The sequence below is a fragment of the Microtus oregoni genome, unplaced genomic scaffold (assembly GCF_018167655.1).
Source record: "Microtus oregoni isolate MIOR12 unplaced genomic scaffold, Mior012 000016F_ref0000370, whole genome shotgun sequence".
NCBI lineage: Eukaryota > Metazoa > Chordata > Mammalia > Rodentia > Cricetidae > Microtus > Microtus oregoni.
In genome coordinates, this window is record NW_024543075.1 from 38,906,101 (window position 1) to 38,926,145 (window position 20,045).

The following is a 20,045-nucleotide window of genomic DNA, read 5'->3' on the forward strand; positions in this document are numbered from 1 at the left end:
AGATATTATTTAAATATGCCTAAAATGGAATAATTTATTTCCTCCAACTATGGTGATTGAAAGTTTTGATGGAACAATTCATCAGGATGAAGTCTAAATCCTGAATATCTATGCCCCTAATATAAAAGCACCCACGTATGTAAAAGAAATATTACTAAAACTCAAGGCAGCCATCAAACTGCACACACTAATATTAGAAGACATCAACACTCCTCTCTCACCAATGGACTGGTCAATCAGACAGAAACCTAACAGAGAAATAAGAGAATTAATGGAGGTAATGAATCAATTGGACTTAACAGACATCTATAGAATTTTCCACCAAATAGGAAAGAATATACCTTCTTCTCTGCAGCTCAAGGAACCTTCTTGAAAATTGACCACATACTCAGTAACAAAGCAAACTTCCACAGTTACAAAAAAATATTAGTAACCACCTGTGTCTTATCAGATCACCACGGATTAAAGTTAGAATTCAACAACAATGCTACCCCCCAGAAAGCCTACAAACTCATGGAAACTGAAGAGTCAACTACTGAACCACACCTAGATCAAGGAAGAAATCAAGAAAGAAATTAAAGTCTTCCTCGAATTCAATGAAAATAAAGAAACAACCTACTCAAACTTATGGGACACTATGAAAGCATTCCTAATTGGAAAGTTCATAGCACTAAGTGCCCACTTAAAGAAAACAGAGAAAGCACATATTGGAGACTTAACAGCCCACCTGGAAGCTCTAGAAAAAAAAGAAGCAGACTCACCTAGGAGGAGGAGAAGACTGGAAATAATCAAACTGCGGGCTGAAATCAACAAAATAGAAACACAGAAAACAATCCAAAAAATCAATGAAACAAAAAGCTGGTTCCTGGAGAAAAATCAACAAGATTGATAAACAACTATCCAAACTATTCAAACAGCATAGAGAGAATATGTAAATTGAACAGATCAGAAATGAAAAGGGGGACATAAGCAAAGACACAGAGGAAATTCAGAGAACCATTAGATCTTACTACAAAAGCCTGTATGTCACAAAACTGGAAAATGTAAAAAAATGGACACTTTTTTAGATAAATACAATATATCAAAGTAAACCAGGACCAGGTTAAAAATCTAAATAGACCTGTTAGTCGCGAAGAATTAGAGGCTGTTAACAAACCCCTCCCTAACAAAAAAAGCCCAGGACCACATGGTTTCCATTCAGAATTTTACCAGAACTTCCAAAAAGACCTAATACCTATACTCCTTAGTGTATTTCACAATATAGACACAGAAGAGTCATTACCAAATTCCTTTTATGAAGCTACAGTTATTCTGATACCAAAACCACACAAAGACTCAACCAGGAAAGAGAATTATAGGCCAATCTCACTCATGAATATCGACGCAAATATCCTCAACAAAATACTGGCAAACTGAATCCAAGAACACATTAGAAAAATTATCCATTATGATTAAGTAGGCTTCATCCCAGAGATGCAGAGCTGGTTCAACATACGAAAATCTATCAATGTAATCCAGCATATAAATAAACTGAAAGAAAAAAAACATATGATCATTTCATTAAATGCTGAAAAAGCATTTGACAAACTTCAACATCCCTTTATGATAAAAGTCTTGGAGAGATTAGAGATACAAGGGTCATACCTAAATATAATAAAAGCTATTTACAGCAAGCCGACAGCTAACATCAAATTAAACGGAGAGAAACTGAAAGCCATCCCGCTTAACTCAGGAACACGACAAGGCTGTCCACTCTAGCCATACCTCTTCAATATAGTGCTTGAAGTTCTAGCAATAGAAATAAGACAACATAATGGGACCAAGGGGATTCGAATTGGAAAGGAAGAAGTTAAACTTTTGCATTTGCAGATGATATGATAGTATACATAAGCGACCACCAAAACTCCACCAAAGAACTTTTACAGCTGATAAACAGCTTTAGTAATGTGGCAGGATACAAGATCAACTCCAAAAAATCAGTTGCCCTCTTATACACAAAGGATATGGAAGCAGAGAGGAAAATCAGAGAAGCTTCACCTTTCACGATAGCCACAAACAGCATGAAATACCTTGGAGTAACTCTAACCAATGAAGTGAAAGATCTATTTGACAAGAACTTTAAGGCATTGAAGAAAGAAATTGAAGAGGATACCAGAAAATGGAAGGACCTCCCCTGCTCTTGGATTGGGAGGATCAACATAGTAAAAATGGCAATTCTACCTAAGGCAATTTATAGATTCAATGCAATCCCCATCAAGGCCCCATGAAAATTATTCAAAGATCTTGATAGGACAATAATCAACTTTATATGGAAAAACAAAAAACCGAGGATAGCCAAAACAATCCTATACAATAAAGGATCTTCTGGAGGAATTACCATCCCTGACTTCAAACTCTATTACAGAGCTACAGTAATGAAAACAGTGTGGTACTGGCATAAAAACAGAGAAGTCAACCAATGGAATCGTATAGAAGACCCAAATTTTAACCCACAAACCAATGAACACCTCATTTTCGATAAAGGAGCCAAAAGTATACAATGGGAGAAAGAAAGCATCTTTAACAAATGGTGCTGGCACAACTGGATGTCAACCTGTAGAAGAATGAAAATAGACCCATATCTATCACCATGCACAAACTCAAGTCCAAATGGATTAAAGACCTCAATATCAGTCTGAACACACTGAACCTGATAGAAAAGAAAGTGGGAAGTACCCTACAACAGATGGGCACAGGAAATCGCTTCCTATGTATAACCCCAGCAGCACAGGCATTAAGGGCAACATTGAATAAATGGGACCTCTTGAAACTGAAAAGCTTCTGTAAAGCAAAGGACACTGTCACCAAGACAAAAAGGCAACCTACTGACTGGGAAAAGATCTTCACCAACCCCACAACAGACAAAGGGCTGATCTCCAAAATATATAGAGGATTCAAGAAACTAGACTTTTAGATGCTAATTAACCCAATTAAAAAATGGGGCACTGAACTGAACAGAGAATTCTCAACAGAAGAAGTTCAAATGGGTAAAAGACACTTAAGGTCATGCTCAACCTCCTTAGCGATCAGGGAAATGCAAATAAAAACAAATTTGAGATACCATCTTACACCTGTCAGAATGGCTAAAATCAAAAACACCAATGATAGCCTTTGCTGGAGAGGTTGTGGAGAAACTCATCCATTGCTGGTTGGAATGTAAACTTGTGCAACCACTTTGGAAAGCAGTGTCGCAGTTTCTCAGGAAATTCGGGATCAACCTACCCCTGGACCCAGCAATACCACTCTTGGGAATATACCCAAGAGATGCCCTATCATATCACAAAAGCATTTGTTCAACTATGTTCATAGCAGTATTATTTGTTATAACCAGAACCTGGAAACAACCTAGATGCCCTACAATGGAAGAATGGATGAAGAAAGTGTGGAATATATACACATTAGAGTACTACGCTGTGGTAAAAAACAATGACTTCTCGAATTTTGCATGCAAATGGGTGGAAATAGAAAACACTATCCTGAGTGAGGTAACCCAGACCCAAAAAGATGAACATGGAATGTACTCACTCATAAGTGTTTTCTAGCCATAAATAAAGGTCATGGAGTCTATAATTGGTGATCCTAAAAAAGCTAAATAAGAAGGTGAACCCAAAGAAAAACATATACTTATCCTCTTGGCTATGGAATGTAGACAAAATTGCCTGGAAAAAATTGGGATCTTGGGGCTTGGGTGTGATTGGGGTTTGGGGAGATGGGGAGAGAAAAGTGAGAAGGGGAGGATGGGGGGAACTGGGGTAAACAGGATGATTGGGATAAAGGAAATTTGGATAGGGGAGCACGGAAGCACAAATCTTAGTTAAGGGAGCCACCTTAAGGTTGGCAAGAGACTTGAATCTAGAGTGACTCTCAGGAGCTCAAGGCGATGTCCCCAGTTAGTTCCTTGGGCAGCTGAGCATAGGGAACCTGAAATGACCGTATTCTATAGCAATACTGACGAATATCTTGCATATCACCATAGAACCTTCATCTGGTGATGGATGGAGATAGAGACAGAGACACACACTGGAGCCTGGACTGAGCTCCCAAGGTCCCAATGAGGAGCGGAAGGAGGGAGAAGATGAGCAAGGAAGTCAGGACCATGAGGGGTGCCCCCACCCACTGAGACAGTGGGCCTGATCTATTGGGAGCTCACCAAGGCCAGCTGGACTATGACTAAAAAATCATGGGATAAAACCGGACTCTCTGAACATGGCGAACAATGAGGGCTGATGAGAAGCCAAGGACAATGGCACGGGGTTTTGATCCTACTTCATGTTCTGGCTTTGTGCGAGCCCAGCCAGTTTGGATGTTCACCATCCTAGACAGGGACAGAGTGGGGAGAGCCTTGGATTTTCCACAGGGCAGGGAACCCTGACTGCTCTTTGTACTGGAGAGGGAGGGAGAGAGTTGTGGGGGGAGGGGGAGGAGGGTGGAAGGAGGGGGAGGCAAATTGGAGGCTGGGAAGAGGCGGAAACTTTTCTTTTTTTCTTTTTCTCAATAAAAAATTTTTTAAAAAAAGAAAGTAGAAAGAAAAATATTCTCAGAATCAGTGTCAAAAAAGTAAAGAAATAAATAATCCACGAGAAAAAAAAAAGAAAGTTTTGCTGGATATAGTAGTTTGAGCTGGTCTCTTAGAGTCTGTTGCACATTTGTTTAAGCTCTTTTGGTTTTTAGAATCACCATGGAGAAGTCAGGTTTAAGTCTAATAAGTCTGCCTTTATATTTTACTTTCAGCTTTTTGAATTCTTTCTTTGTTCTATTGCTCTATTGATTTGGTCTGTATGTTTAGTGTTTTGATTATTATGTAGCAAGGGGACTTTCTTTTCTTTTCCAATCTATTGAGTGTTCTGTATGCTTCTTAAACCATCATAGGCAACTCCATTTTTAGGGTAGAAAAATTTTCATCTATGATTTTTGTTGAAAATATTTTCTGAGCATTTGAGCAGGAATTCTTCTTTCTCTGTTCCTACTGTTGTTTAGGTTGTTCTTTTCTTAGTGTCTCAGATTTTTTCTATATTTAATATTAGGATCATTTTAGATTTAACATTTGATTGTCTGATGTATCCATTTCTTCTATTGTATCTTCAATACCTAAGTGATTTTCTCTTCCATCTTGTATTGTATTGTTTGAAGCTTGCCTTTATAGTTACTGTTTGAGTACATTATTTTCTCATTTTCAGGAGTCCCCAAGTTTATGTTTTCATTATTGCTTCTATTTTCATTTTCATGTATCAAACAGTTTTATTCATTGAGTTCAACAATTTGTTTGTATTTTGTTGGCTTTTATAAGGAATTATTTTATTTATTTCCTTTGATTGTTTGTGTTTTCCTGAATTCTTCTTGGGGGTTTATCCATTTCCTCTTCCAGGACATCTATAATCTTCATATAGTTATATTTAAGGTCTTTTTCTAGAGCTTCATTTATGTTGAAATATTCAGGCTTTGCTGTGGTGACATAGTAGTCTCTCCCTGCAGAGTTCTATTGATTATGTTTTTATTCTATTGTCTTGACATCTAGGTTTGGGATGTTTATAGCTCTAGTCACTTATTTGTGAGTTTGTCTATGATAGGTGGGTGCTTTGTTCCCTGGTTTCTATTTCTCCTCTGAGTTCTCAGAGAGCATGATGGCTGTTAGTTGCCTGTGTTTTCAGGGCTGCTCAGCAGGTGTGTTCATAAGGAATGGTTGCTGGGTTGGAGGCCGGGACAGAGTGATGAGTGGCAGGAGGTTAGAAGGGTATGGTTCGTGCAGTCCACAGGAACTGTCAACATGGGTGGAGGGTGTCTGCTACTCCTGACCTGTTACAGTACTAGGGACAAGACTGAGAAATAAGGTTTAGGGAACCAAAGAGGAGAAGGTCTATGGAAAGACTACCTAGTTTTTTTTGCCTGGCATGGCCTATGTTTGAGCAGGAGGTGCTTGCTGGAATTGGGAGCTGGGATACTGCAACAGGCATGTGGTGGTGGGTGAGGGTAGGAGGGGATGTTCTGTAAAATCCACAGGAGGTGTGAGCGAGGGAGAAGGGAGGCTACAGCTGGTAATCTGTTGCAGTGCTAGGGATAAAGACTGAGTAATTGGGTCTATCAGAGCAGAAAAGACTCTAATCTCATTATGTTAGCAAGCTAGTATTTTAGTGGGGCAACAATTATCTATAAATGATGATTTTTGTATAAAATCTATTTCTACCTACTGTAAGATGTGTCTTAGAGAAAAGAGTCTTTAAAAATGATTATATCTGTGTATCAGTTTAAACTATCTCTATAGAGAAAGCATAAAAAATCTTTCATTTGGTCATTCTTTTCAATAGTATTTAATAATTAATTCTGACTATGTTAATTCTGAACTTCAAAAAAGCTGTCAATCGCATATTAAAACATAAATTTTTATGTGTGCCAAAAGTCTTTGTCTTTTATTTATCTGGAAGAAGATATGCATTTCTTGGTAAAATTACAGGATATTCAGATGGAAGAAAATGTATGGAAAGAGACACAATTATCTTCTATACTATAAGAACACATTTCTGCTTCAACTTGTAAAAAAAGACAATACAGGTACATATTATAAACAGCTCCATAAGGTCATGCTACTAAATGTTTCCCTTAGTCCCAAATTACACATCACGTAGAGCAAGTGATGTGGACTGGAGGGAAACAAGACTCAGCAGCATAGGAATTAGCAAACCCAGATGCACAGAGATGGTGGTGTGTGCCTTGTCCAGAGCAAGAGAGGGAGAGAGGCACCAACACTACCAATCTCAAAGATAAGGCTGGGCACCTGACAGGACTACGCTCTGGATGACAAACTGCCTTTGTTCTTTTTCTTATGCCATGCCCTACATGGAGATACGATAGGAAATTTCTATAGAGTAATTCAGTCCTCTCAGACTTAAGGCTTTTGAATAGTGAGTAGTTTAAAGATTCTCTTGAAAAGAAACCGTTCAGCTTCATGTGGAAATACATAGACACAGAATAGCTAAAACAATCCTGAATAATAAAAGGATTATTTTTTTAGCTGAATTAGCTGGATGTATCCACTATCCCTGATTTCAAGCTGTACTACAGCGCTAAAGTTATTGAAACTCCATGGTGTTGGCTCAAAAACAGATGTGTTTATCAATGGAATCAAATTGAAGACCCAGACATAAATCCAAAGAACTATTGACAACTGATTTTTCATAATGAAGCCAGAAACACACATTGGGAAAAAGACAACATCTTCCACAGCTGGTGCTCGTCAAATTAGATGGATGTATGTAGAAGAATCCAAATACAGCTGGGTTGAAAGAGATATATAGAGACAGAGTCAGGAATATAGAATGTAGCCACCAAAAAAAAGGGACATGCCAGAACATTACCTGGGAAGTCACAGCCTCGTGGTGATACATAAATTAACAGGTTTAATTTAAGATGTAAGAGTTAGTTAATATGAAGCCTAAGCTAATAGACCAAGCAGTGTTGTAAATAAAAAAAAAATGGTGAAGAAGAAGACTCCAAATACATCCATTCTTATTACCCTGAACAAAATTCAACCCCAAACAAATTAAGACTCTCAAAATAAAATTATTATTTATAGTTTAGTATATTTATGGGATTCCCTAGTGTACAAAGCAAGAACATCTCTGACTCTTATGCATTCTCTTGAGTTCTTTTGTTTCTGTGTATTAATCCCAATGCATTAATATTTGTTTATTAACATTATATTATATTATTATACTTTAGAAACCTGTCTGTTTTGAAATGAAAAGAAAAAAGGAATAGGTCCAAATGGGAGTGGAAATAGGGTGTAACTGGCAGAAGTCTAGAGAGAGGGAAAATAATCAGCATATTTTATGTGAGAAAAAAATCATTTCACCGTGAAAAGAAAAAGAGAATATATAATGAAAGATACAGTAATAGAGACAACATGGTAGTAGCATGGGAAATAGACAGGTAAACCAGTAAAATAGAGTAAAGATCCCGAAATAAGTTGACAAAGCTATGCCCACTTAATTTTTGACAAGAAAAGCAAAATATACATCGAAAAGAGGCAGTCTATTCAATGAATGGTGCTGCCAAACCTGGATTCTATTTGCAAAAGAATGAGCGTGGATTCATTTTATCCATCATACAAAAATTATTTCAAGATGTAATGAAGACTTTAGTTTCAAACTTGATGCTGAGCAGACAAGATCTTCCTCTGTAATAGAACACCAGCCTCACAGAAATTTCCTTCAGCATCAACAGATGGACACAGGAAAATCAAAAACTTCTGTACAACAATGCAAACATCAGCATAACAGTGACAGCACCCAGAATGAAAGAAAACCTATACAAGCTATACTTCAGATATGGGAGTGAAGTCCAGAATTTATAAAGAACTGCAGAAATTAAGTACCAGTGATCAGCAAACTGGCACGTGAAGTGAACAGTTTAAGAAGAGAGAGAGAGAGAGAGAGAGAGAGAGAGAGAGAGGTGATCAATGAGTAACAAGAAAAATGACCAATTTCATATCACTAGTCATCAGGGAAATGCAAATGAAAACAACTTTAAGAGACCACTTGACTGGGGTCATAATGACTGTCATCAACAAAGCTGAGAATAAATGATAGTATGTGTGGTGAGAAGACTCTTTATTCACTATTGATGGGGGTGTAAATAAAGTCAGTTGAAAATCAGTTTAAATATTTTTCAAAAACTGAAAAATATAACTACCATATGGCTCAACTGTTTCACTCCTGGACATATATCCAGAGGACTCCTTACCCTACAAAAGAAATTTTAACTCTCAAGATTTTTTTTTTATCATTTCTAATTTTTAAGAATATAATACATTATAATTATATCATTGTACCCTTCCTTTTACACCCCAGACCCTGTATTCACTAGGGAAAAAAACTAGAATCAATCAAGATGTCCATCAAAGGGTGAATGGATAATAAAAACCATAGATAGATAGATGATAGATAGATAGATGATAGATAGATAAACAGGCAGATAGACAGGCAGATAGACAGATAGACATGAATAATATTCAGAAAAAAATACAATAAGCATACTCCACCAAAACTGATGAACTTAAAATGTGGGGGTCACGCAATCCAATCTCACGAAAAAAACCTTCATTTTCTACCTTATATGCATCACTTTGAACATGTGGGAACAGTATAACATGTAAAAAAAATCAGAAGAAAGACTGAATATTTAGAAGATGAGAAAGGACTGATGGAGGTAATAGGAATAAGTTATGAAAGACGGTATCAAGTTGAATATCAAGATTGTTTTTCTTATTCTAACTCTGTGGTGGATTGTGGTGGTGGTAGTGTGAACATGTGAATCAAAACATAATTATCAGTGAAAGTGCGAAATCTGATGTGAAGACCCATAGCTTCATAAAGCACGTTTTGACTGTATAGAAGTTTAAAGACGTGTATAGACTTTGGATTTGGTTAAAGCAAACAACACCAGCAAAAGGACTGATGTTCTAGTAATGTGTGTGACAGGACAGCACTGACACTTTCTATCTAATAGAAATTACCTAGAAGTCCTCCTCCAGCTTGCGACTGGAGGTCCCTCTAATTCCAGGTCTGAACAAACGACTCCTGGATGCAAAATGATTGCATTTGGGTGCTTTCCCATGTCCTGGATCCCTGCAAACCCACAAAACTTTAACATAAGTAACAATCTGAGGTCACTTACTTTCTGGTTTTCCTTCCTGGGTTAAAATTTATTTGCTTCTGGCATTCCCTATGGTGGGATATCTTTCAGAGCCTTGATGCCCAGTAGGGGAGAAGGGGAATGGGGGAGAGACTTGGTCCTGCTGAAACTAGATTTGCCAGGATTAGTTGATGCCCCTTGGAAGGCCTTACCCTCTTTGAGAAGTGGATAGGAAATGAGGGAGAAGGTGGGAGAGGGGAACTGTGGATAGAATGCAAAATGAGTTTTTAAAAAAATTGAGATGTTCTTTGTAGTCTGTTTTACATTCTTACCAAGGATACAGCCTCTGTGGCCTCTGGCTTGGAGGAACATTTCCTCTCTGCTCTCTGCTCTGCTGTAATGCTTTGCTGTTGTGTAATCTCAGAACTTTCACCTGTTTACATGGGTGGCACAGCCTCCATTCCTAGCAATAGTCCTTTGGGCATGTCCTAACACATTGTTCTGACTATGCTTTTAATCCTGGGGAAAAGAAGAAAATGTTTTCTTTCATCCCACTGACCATCAGGAATAAAGGAGCCATCTATAATCTCTCCAAGATTTCCAGGGAACAGATGCCCCATCTATCCAGAGCTGTGTTACATGGTAAACACCTAAATATTACCTCTGTGTATTGCCTCTCCCTTCTGTTTTTGTTTATGTAAAAGCAGTGTTGCTAACCAAAAGGAAACTTGACTTTGACCAGTTCTTGCTGGAATGCAACATTCTCTAACTTTTAGATCTCTTGAGACATGGAAGGTGGGGGAGGGAAATATATATACAAAGTACTTTTATTTTTTAAATCCATGTGTGAAGAAAGTCTGCCTGAAACTTAGAAGAAACAGAAACACTGTAGTTGAACAAATATAGCACAAACATTTATTTGTTTCTTTCCTTTTAATTTATTTATCTTGGAGTATTTTCTTAGTATAATGTGTGTGACAGAGTTCAATGATTAATTCATGCTGACCTTGATTTGTAGACATCCATATTCCTCTGTTTCCCAAATCCCAAGTGCAAGGATTAGAGGCTTGAGCCACAACACCTGTGAACCCCTCTAGAGTCAGGTTTCTTGCCAACCATAAAATGGCTCCCTTAATTAATATATATACTTCCCTGCTTCCATATCTGCCCTTCCTCCATCTCAACCATCCCATTCCCCAAGCTCTCCCCAATCCTCCCCTTCTCCCTTCTCTCTTCCCAGCTCCCTTCCCCATACTCCACCCCTATGCTCCCAACTTATGCCCAGGGATCTTATCTATTTCCAATATCCAGGAGGATAAAAATATGTTTTTCTTTGGGTTTACCTTCTTTTTTTAGCTTCTCTAGGATCATGAATTATAGGTTCAATGTCCTTTGTTTATGGCTAGAATCCACTTATGAGTGAGTACATACCATATTCATATTTTGGGGTCTGGGTTATCTCACTCAGTAAGGTGTTTTCTATTTCCATCCAATTGCATGCAAATTTCAAGATGTCATAGTTTTTTACCGCTGAGTAGAACTCTAAAGTGTATATGTGCCACACCTTCTTTAACAATTCTTCTATTGAGGAGCACCTAGGTTGTTCCCAGGTTCTGGCTACTACAAATAGAACTGCTATGAACATAATTGAACAAATGCTTTTGTAGTATGATTGGGCATCTCTTGGGTATATTCCCAAGAGTGGTATTGCTTTGTCCTGAGATAGGTTGACACCCAGTTTCCTAAGAAACTGCCACACTGGTTTCCAAATTGGTTGCACAACTTTGCATTCCCACCAACAATGGATGAGTGTTCCCCTTACTGCACATCCTCTCCAGCATAGGCTATCATTGGTGTTGTTGATTTTAGCCATTCTGACAGCCAACTAAATGGTATCTCAAAGTTGTTTTGATTTGCATTTCCCTGATCACTCAGAAGGTTGAGCATGACCTTAAGTATCTTTTGGCCATTTGAACTTCTTCTCTTGAGAATTCTCTGTTCAGTTCAGTACCTCATTTTTTAATTGGGTTAATTAGAGTTTTAATGTCTAGTTTCTTGAGTTCTTTATATTTTGGAGATCAGACATTTGTCTGATGTGGGGTTGGTGAAGAACTTCTCCCATTCAGTAGGTTGCCTTTTTGTCTTAATGACACTCTCCTTTGCATTACAGAAGCTTCTCAGTTCAGGAGGTCCCATTTATTTATTGATGCTCTTATTGTCAGTGCTACTGAGGTTCTACGTAGGAAGTGGTCTCCTGTGCCCATGTGATGCAGACTGCTTCACACTTTCTCTTCTATCAAGTTCAGTGTGGTCAAACTTATATTGAGGTCTTTATTCCATTTGGACTTGAGTTTTGTGCATGCTGATAGATATGGATCTTTTTTCATTCTTCTACAGATTGACATCCAGTTATGCCAGAACCATTTGTTAAAGATGCTTTCTTTCATCCATTGTATAAATTTAGTTTCTTTTTTCGAAAATCAGGTGTTCATAGGTTTGTGGATTAATATCCAGGTCTTCAATTTAATTGCATTGGTCAATATCTCTGTTTTTGTGCCAATACCAAGTTGTTTTCATAGCTGTACCTCTGCAATAGAGTTTGAAGTCAGGTATGGTAATGCCTCCAGAAGTTCCTTTATTGTATAGAAATGTTTTGGCTATTCTGGGTTTTTTGTGTTTCCATATAAAATTGATTATTGTTCTCTCAAGGTCTATGAAGAATTTTGTTGGGATTTTGATGGGGATTGCATTGAAACTATAGATTGCTTTTGGTAGAATTGCCAGTTTTATTATATCGATCCTCCCAATTCAAGAGCATGGGAGATCCTTCCATTTTCTGGTATCCTCTTCAATTGCTTCCTTTAGAGACTTAAAGTTCTTGTCAAATAAATCTTTCACTCCCTTGGTTAAAGTTACCCCAAAATACTTTATGCTATTTGTGGCTACCTTGAAAGGTGATGTTTCTCTGAATTCCCTCTCTGATTCTTTATCCTTTGTGTATAGGAGGGCAACTGATTTTTTGGAACTGATCTTGTATCCTGCCACATTACTAAAGGTGATTGTCAGCTGTAGGAGTTCTTTGGTAGAGTTTTGGTGTCGCTTATGTACACTATCATATCATCTGCAAATGACAAACTTTGACTTCTTCCTTTCCTATTCGAATCCCCTTGATCTTCTTATGTTGTCTTATTGCTATTGCTAAAACTTCAAGCACTATATTGACGAGGTATGGAGAGAGTGGACAGCCTTGTCTTATTCCTGATTTTAGTGGGATGGCTTTAAATTTCTCTCCAGTTTATTTGATGTTAGCTGTCAGTTTGCTGTATAATGCTTTTATTATATTTAGGTATGAGCCTTGTATTCCTGATGTCTCCAAGATCATTGTCATAAAGGGATGTTGAATTTTGTCGAATACTTTTTCAGCATTTAATGAAATGATATCGTTTTTCTTTCAGTTTATTTTCACGATCGATTATATTGATAGATTTCCATTTGTTGAAACAGCCCTGCCTCTCTGGGCTGAAGCCTACTTGATCATAATGGAAAATTTTTTATGTGTTCTTGGATTCGGTTTGCCAGTATTTTATTGAGAATTTTTCATGAGTGAGACTGGTCTGTAATTGTCTTTCTTGATTGAGTCTTTGTGTGATTTTATTTTCAGGGTAATTGTAGCTTCATAAAAGGAATTTGGCAATGACTCTTCTGTTTCTATTTTGTGAAACACATTAAGGGGTATAGGTATTAGCTCTTCTTGGAAGTTCTGGTAGAATTATGCATAGAAACCATCTGGTCCTGGGCTTTTTTTGGTAGGAAGGTTTTTGATGAAAGTTTCTAATTCCTCATGACATATGAGTCTATTTAAATTGTTCACATGGTCTTGATTTAATTTTGTTATATGGTACTTATCTAAAAAAAATTAGCCATTTCTTTCACATTTTCCAGTCTTGTGGCATACATGTGTTTGTAGTAAGATCTGATTATTCTCTGAATTTCCTTTATGTCTGTAGTTATGCCCCCTTTTCATTTCTGATCTTATTAATTCATGTTCTCTCTCTGCCACTTGATTGATTTGGATAGGGTTTTGTCAATCTTGTTGATTTTCACCAAGAACCAGCTCTTTGTTTCGTTGATTCTTTGGGTTGTTTTCTGTGTTTCTATTTTGTTGTTTTCAGCCTTCAGTTTGATTATTTCCAGTCTTCTATTCCTCCTGGTGTAGTCTGCTTCTACTTTTTCTAGAGCTTTCAGGTGTGCTGTTAAGTCTCCAATATGAGATTTCTCCATTTTCTTTATGTGGGCACTTACTGCTATGCACTTTCCTCTTAGCAATGCTTTTATAGTGTCCCATCTTTTTGGGTATGTTGTGTCTTTATTTTCATTGAATTCAGTAAAACAGATCTGTTGCCAGAAAAATGGTTGGGTAAGCAGTATTGTGGGGGAATAGCAAGGTAAATATGGTCTGATCAGGTAAATGGATAAAGAGCATTAAGGGACCGGGAAGGGAATAAAAACAAAAGGAGAAGGTGGTGACAAAAGGAGACTAACAGGGTACAAATGATTTTGAGACAAAAGGGAAATGGGTGGTTCTCTAGAAAGGGTAAAGGAGGGGAATACAGAAGAAAGGAGGGGTAAACTACCAGTAGTGAAGTTTGGCAAATTCATAAAGAATCAATCTACTTACTAAGAAAAACCCTTTCCTGGATTCTGCATCACAAACTCACCAAAAGTAAAATCACTATGACTGAATGTACATACCACACACTTAAGAAACACGGCCCATATCTGGAACTATCACGTATGCACCCTCCATGAGGACTAGTGTTCATGGTACCAGAAGTCATAATTAAAGCTTCCAAAAAAGGAAGGCAACCAAAATTTCTACCCTCAAGTTACTCTGATATTTCCCACATCTGAAGATTTGGATCTAGGAGCCTCTGATGGGAAAGAACATGTGACATTGTCTTACTGGGTCAGAATTACCTCATTCAATATGATCTTTTATAGTTCTATTAATTTACCTTGAAATTTTATAGTTTCATTTTTCTTTATAGCTGAATATCATTCCATCATGTATATGTACTACATTTTCATCATCTATACATTGGTTGAAAGATACACTCATTGTTTTTATTTCTTAACTATTATGAATATAGAGGCAAAGAACATGGCTGAGCAACTTTTCTCAAAAAAACTTGAATAAATTCATCTTCCTAATAAGTTTTATTTCTCCTGTCTACAATGATTTTGAGAGCTTGGTTTTGTTCTTGACTATGTAGATATCCCATGTAAACATATCTAGGGTTTATCTAGGATGACATGGTAAATGGAAGTTTGATGTGGGATTCCCCTTGGATGCTAAGAATATGTTTTATCATAGTTGGTTAGTAAAGAAGGTATTTTGGGACTATAACAGGGCACAATATAACCAGGCAGGTAATCTTATATAGAGAAAGAGTAGGCAGAGTCAAGGAGACATCATGTAGCTGCAGAAAGAGACAGACACAGAAACCTCTCTGGTAAACTACAATCCTTGTGGCTATACATAGAATAATAATGGACTAATTTAAGATGTAAGAGTTAGTTACTAAGAAGCCTGAACTAATAGGCTGAGCATTGCATTAATTAATGCAGTTTCTGTATGGTTATTTCTGGTCTGGGTGGCTGGAAATGAACAAGCAGTCTCAGACTACAGAAGTTTATCTTCAAATAGAGACAAGGTATTTTCTGAAGTGACTAAAAAGTTTGTCATCCTCACAGTGCAAGTAAATTGGTCATGTGCCATGGTCATTGCTTATACTGCTAGTTGTTTGAATGAACATGATATGATCTTATATTGTGTTTGAATTTGTATCACTGTGGCGACATGTTGAATGCATTTTCATGTTCTTATTAATTTTTAACATACTTTCTCTTATAAAACTTATTTTAAAATATTATGGCTGTTTTCTTTTTGGCTGTGTTTCTATTTTTATTTATTCCAGATCTGTTTATGTATTTTTAGTCTTTGGCTAGACACCTTCATTAAAACATTCTCTTGATCTGTAGCTTGAAATTTCCTTTTCATAGCTTTTTTTCTCATCATAACAATTTTCATGTTTTAATGAAATCTATTTTAGTTCTCCACATCTATTTAAATATAATGATTTTATTATTTACTTTTAATCAACCAATTAATGAATTAGATTATTAAACATCTCTTGTCTAAGCACTGTCATGTAGAAGTTTTGGTATGATTTTCTAACAAATCAGTAATTCTCACAAAAAGATTCTATGATCTACTTTTATTTAATATTTGCATTTTTATGAGGTGGTACATCAGGATCCTCTTACTGTACATTCTACCCACCTATTGTTTCAGGCACCATTTACTGAAAACACTGTCTTTTCCTGCTGATATTTTTGGGCTGTTTTGTCATAGATTAAGAATATGATTGAGGCTGTTTTTGGACTTCTTTCTACTGTAAAACACTGCAAAAAGAAGTGAAAAGGCATCTAAATGAATAGAGAGCTATTACTTGTTCATAAATTGCAAAACTTGGTTTTTGAACCATAAATTTAAGTATGTTTGCATTAACTTCAGAGCCAATTACAGATCGCTTCCTATGTGTAACCCCAACAGCACAGACTTTAAGGGCAACATTGAATAAATGGGACCTACTAAAACTGAGAAGCTTCTGTAAAGCAAAGGACACTGTCACCAAGACAAATAGGCAACCTACCGACTGGGAGAAGATCTTCACCAACCCCGCAACAGACAAAGGTCTGATCTCCAAAATATATAGAGAACTCAGGAAACTAGACTTTAAAATGCTAATTAACCCAATTAAAAAATGGGGCACTGAACTGAACAGAGAATTCTCAGCAGAGGAAGTTCAAATGGCCAAAAGACACTTAAGGTCATGCTCAACCTCCTTAGCAATCAGGGAAATGCAAATCAAAACAACTTTGAGATATCATCTTACACCTGTCAGAATGGCTAAAATAAAAAACTCCAATGATAGCCTTTGCTGGAGAGGCTGTGGAGGAAGGGGAACACTCATCCATTGCTGGTGGGAATGCAATCTTGTGCAACCACTTTGGAAATTGGTGTTTCGGTTTCTCAGGAAATTCGGGATCAACTTACCCCTGGACCCAGCAATACCACTCCTGGGAATATACCCAAGAGATGCCCTATCACATGACAAGAGCATTTGTTCAACTATGTTCATAGCAGTATTATTTGTAATAGCCAGAACCTGGAAACAACCTAGATGCCCTTCAATGGAAGAATGGATGAAGAAAGTGTGGAATATCTACACATTAGAGTACTATGCTGCGTTAAAAAACAATGACTTTTCAAATTTTGCATGCAAATGGATGGAAACAGAAAACACTATCCTGAGTGAGGTATCCCAGAGCCAAAAAGATGAACATGGGATGTACTCACTCATAATTGGTTTCTAGCCATAAACAAGGGTCACGGAGTCTACACTTGGTGATCCCAAAGAAGCTAAGTAAGAAGGTGAACCAAAGGAAAAGCAAATAGTTGTCCTCTTGGCTATGGGAAGTAGACAAAATTGCCGGGGAGAAAATTGAGATCTTGGGGGTGGGGTGGGATGGGGGTAAGGGGAGATGGGGAGAGAGGGGGGAGAGGGGGGAGAATGGGGGGGAGATTGGGAAAGGGGGAGGATTGGGATGAAGGAAGGTTAGATGGGGGAGCACAAAAGCACGGTTCTTAGTTAAGGAAGCCACCTTAGGGTTGGCAAGAGACTTGAACCTAGAGGGGCTCCCAGATACCCTAGCCGAGGTCCCCAGTTAGTTCCTTGGGCAGCTGAGGATGGGGAACCTGAAATGACCCTATCCTAGAGCAATACTGACGAATATCTTGCATATCATCATAGAACCTTCATCTGGTGATGGATGGAGACAGAGACAGAGACCCACACTGGAGCACTGGACTGAGCTCCCAAGGTCCCGATGAGGAGCAGAAGGAGGGAGAACATGAGCAAAGAAGTTGGGACCACGAGGGGAGCACCCACCCACTGAGACAGTGGAGCTGATCTATTGGGAGCTCACCAAGGCCAGCTGGACTGTGACTGAAAAAGCATGGGATAAAACTGGACTCTCTGAGCATGGCAAACAATGAGGGCTGATGAGAACCCAAGGAAAATGGCACGGGGTTTTGAACCTACGTAATGTGCTGGCTTTGTGGGAGCCTAGCCAGTTTGGATGTTCACCTTCCTAGAAATGCACGGAGGGGGGAGGACCTAGGACTTACCACAGGGCAGGGAAATCTGAATGCTCTTTGGGCTGGAGAGGGAGGGGGAGAGGAGTGGGGGGAGGGGGAGAAGGGTGGGAGGAGGGGGAGGGAAATGGGAGGCTGGGAGGAGGAGGAAATTTGTTTTTTTTTCTCTTTTCTCAATAAAAAAAAGTTAAAAAAAATTAGATTTTATTCATCTATTTTTTATTTTTTTACTGAAAATAGAGTCTTTTCACATAATATATCCGGAGTAGTGGACCCACAACATACACAAACACACACACACACGATGTGTGTGAGAGAGAGAGAAAGAGCGAGAGAGAGAGAGAGAGAGAGAGAGATACTTGTCACAATTCCTTACCATCTAGGTTCATTCCTTCCTCTATCTCATTTGAAATAATAGACTTCTAAGGGCTAATAATAAAGATTGACAAAATAATGTATAGTAGGATAAAACATAAACTATTATATCAGATTTGGACAAGACGGCAAAAGAATAAAAAGTACCCAGGAGATGGCACAATAATCAGAGACCTATGATTCACATACCCAGAAATCCCATAAAAAACTAAAGTGTAAACCATAATATATATTCAGAAGATACTGCCTGAGTCTCCATGTTTTCATTTGAGCTTTGACCACCATGTTGATTTACAAGTTTTTGATTGTTTTGGTGTCTCTCATCACCTCTGGCTTTTACATACTTTCTGACTTCTCTTTCATAATGTTTCTAGAGCCCTTAGGGGAAGAATTTGAAATCTCATTTAAGACTGAATGATTGCAAGGTCTCTTACTCTGAATAATGGCTGGCTTCTGTCCTCTGTATTTGCTGCTATCTTCAGCAGGAGGAAGCTTCTATGATGATTACTAAGGAAGGCACCAATCTATGAATATAACAATATGCTACTAGGAACCATTTTATCACTGTATTATTTAGATTAGCAATATTTAGTTTTATCCAAGGTCCCTGTCAGCCAGGGCAAGGCAATGCAAAGCTTAATCCATCATGTATCCCTTCTAAAACCATTTAAAGTTTAACTAGAATTTTATCTCCCTGATTGAGAATCCTATGGCTAATTACCCAACTTTTTGTAAGAACTAAAGTTTAGTATGTCCTAGCCTGCTTGTGCATAACCTCCTACAGCTCACAGCTTATCCTAGCTAAAGTCATACTGCTTCTTTTCATGAAGCTTACCTATTACCCCATGAAAGTGATGAGATAGATGCCATGACATAGTCTTCCCTTCATAAACTACATGTTCTGGACAATCTGAGCCATACCTAGATCTCCAAATATTTGGGTATGATACCAGCTGGCTGAAATAAAGACATTAAATTGACTATAAACTATATATGAATGGTCATCACTGGGTTCAAAGAATTTGTGGCTGTATGTGGTAGCTTGCCAACTATCTTCCTATACCAAAGACACTAGAATGTGGTGTTAAAGGCTCTATGTAGGAAGCAGCTTGACTTTTCCATGTTCGATGAGTTGTGTAGGGGTTATATTCAGCAAGGGAAGTATGCTGTCAGTTTGTGGAGAGGTGTAGGAGGTCCTTCTGTATTTGTGTTGCTTTCATTGAATAAATAAAGAAACTGCCTTGGCCTTTTGATGGGGCAGAAACTGAGGTAGGCTAGGAAGACAAAACTGGATTCTGGGAAGAAGAACAGAGTCAGGCAGAAGCCGTGATTCTGCCCAAGACCAACACTTGTAAGACTCATGCCGGTAAGTCACAGTTGAGTGGCAATACACATTAATGGAGATGGATTATACTAATATGTGAGAGTTAGCCAATAAGAGGCTAGAGATAATGGGACAGGCAGTAATTTAATTAATACAATTTCTGTGTGATTATTTTGGGGATTAAGCTAGCCGAGTGGTGGGATGCAGCCCACTCTCTCCTACTACAGTGAAGAATAACTTAGAGTCTTTGAAACAGCTTGGGCTGTTTGGGGATTCCCATGGTACCCCTTTTGCCAACAGTTCAATTAGATGTCACCCAATTCTAGTACTAAGAGCTTCATTTGGTGGCAAGAGATATCTAGTTGGGACTTTGCATCCCTAATTATTGTGCAATTTCATTTATATCACCTTCATGTAAGTCTATATTTTAGAAACTTCTACAGTATTTGGTTTCCATAT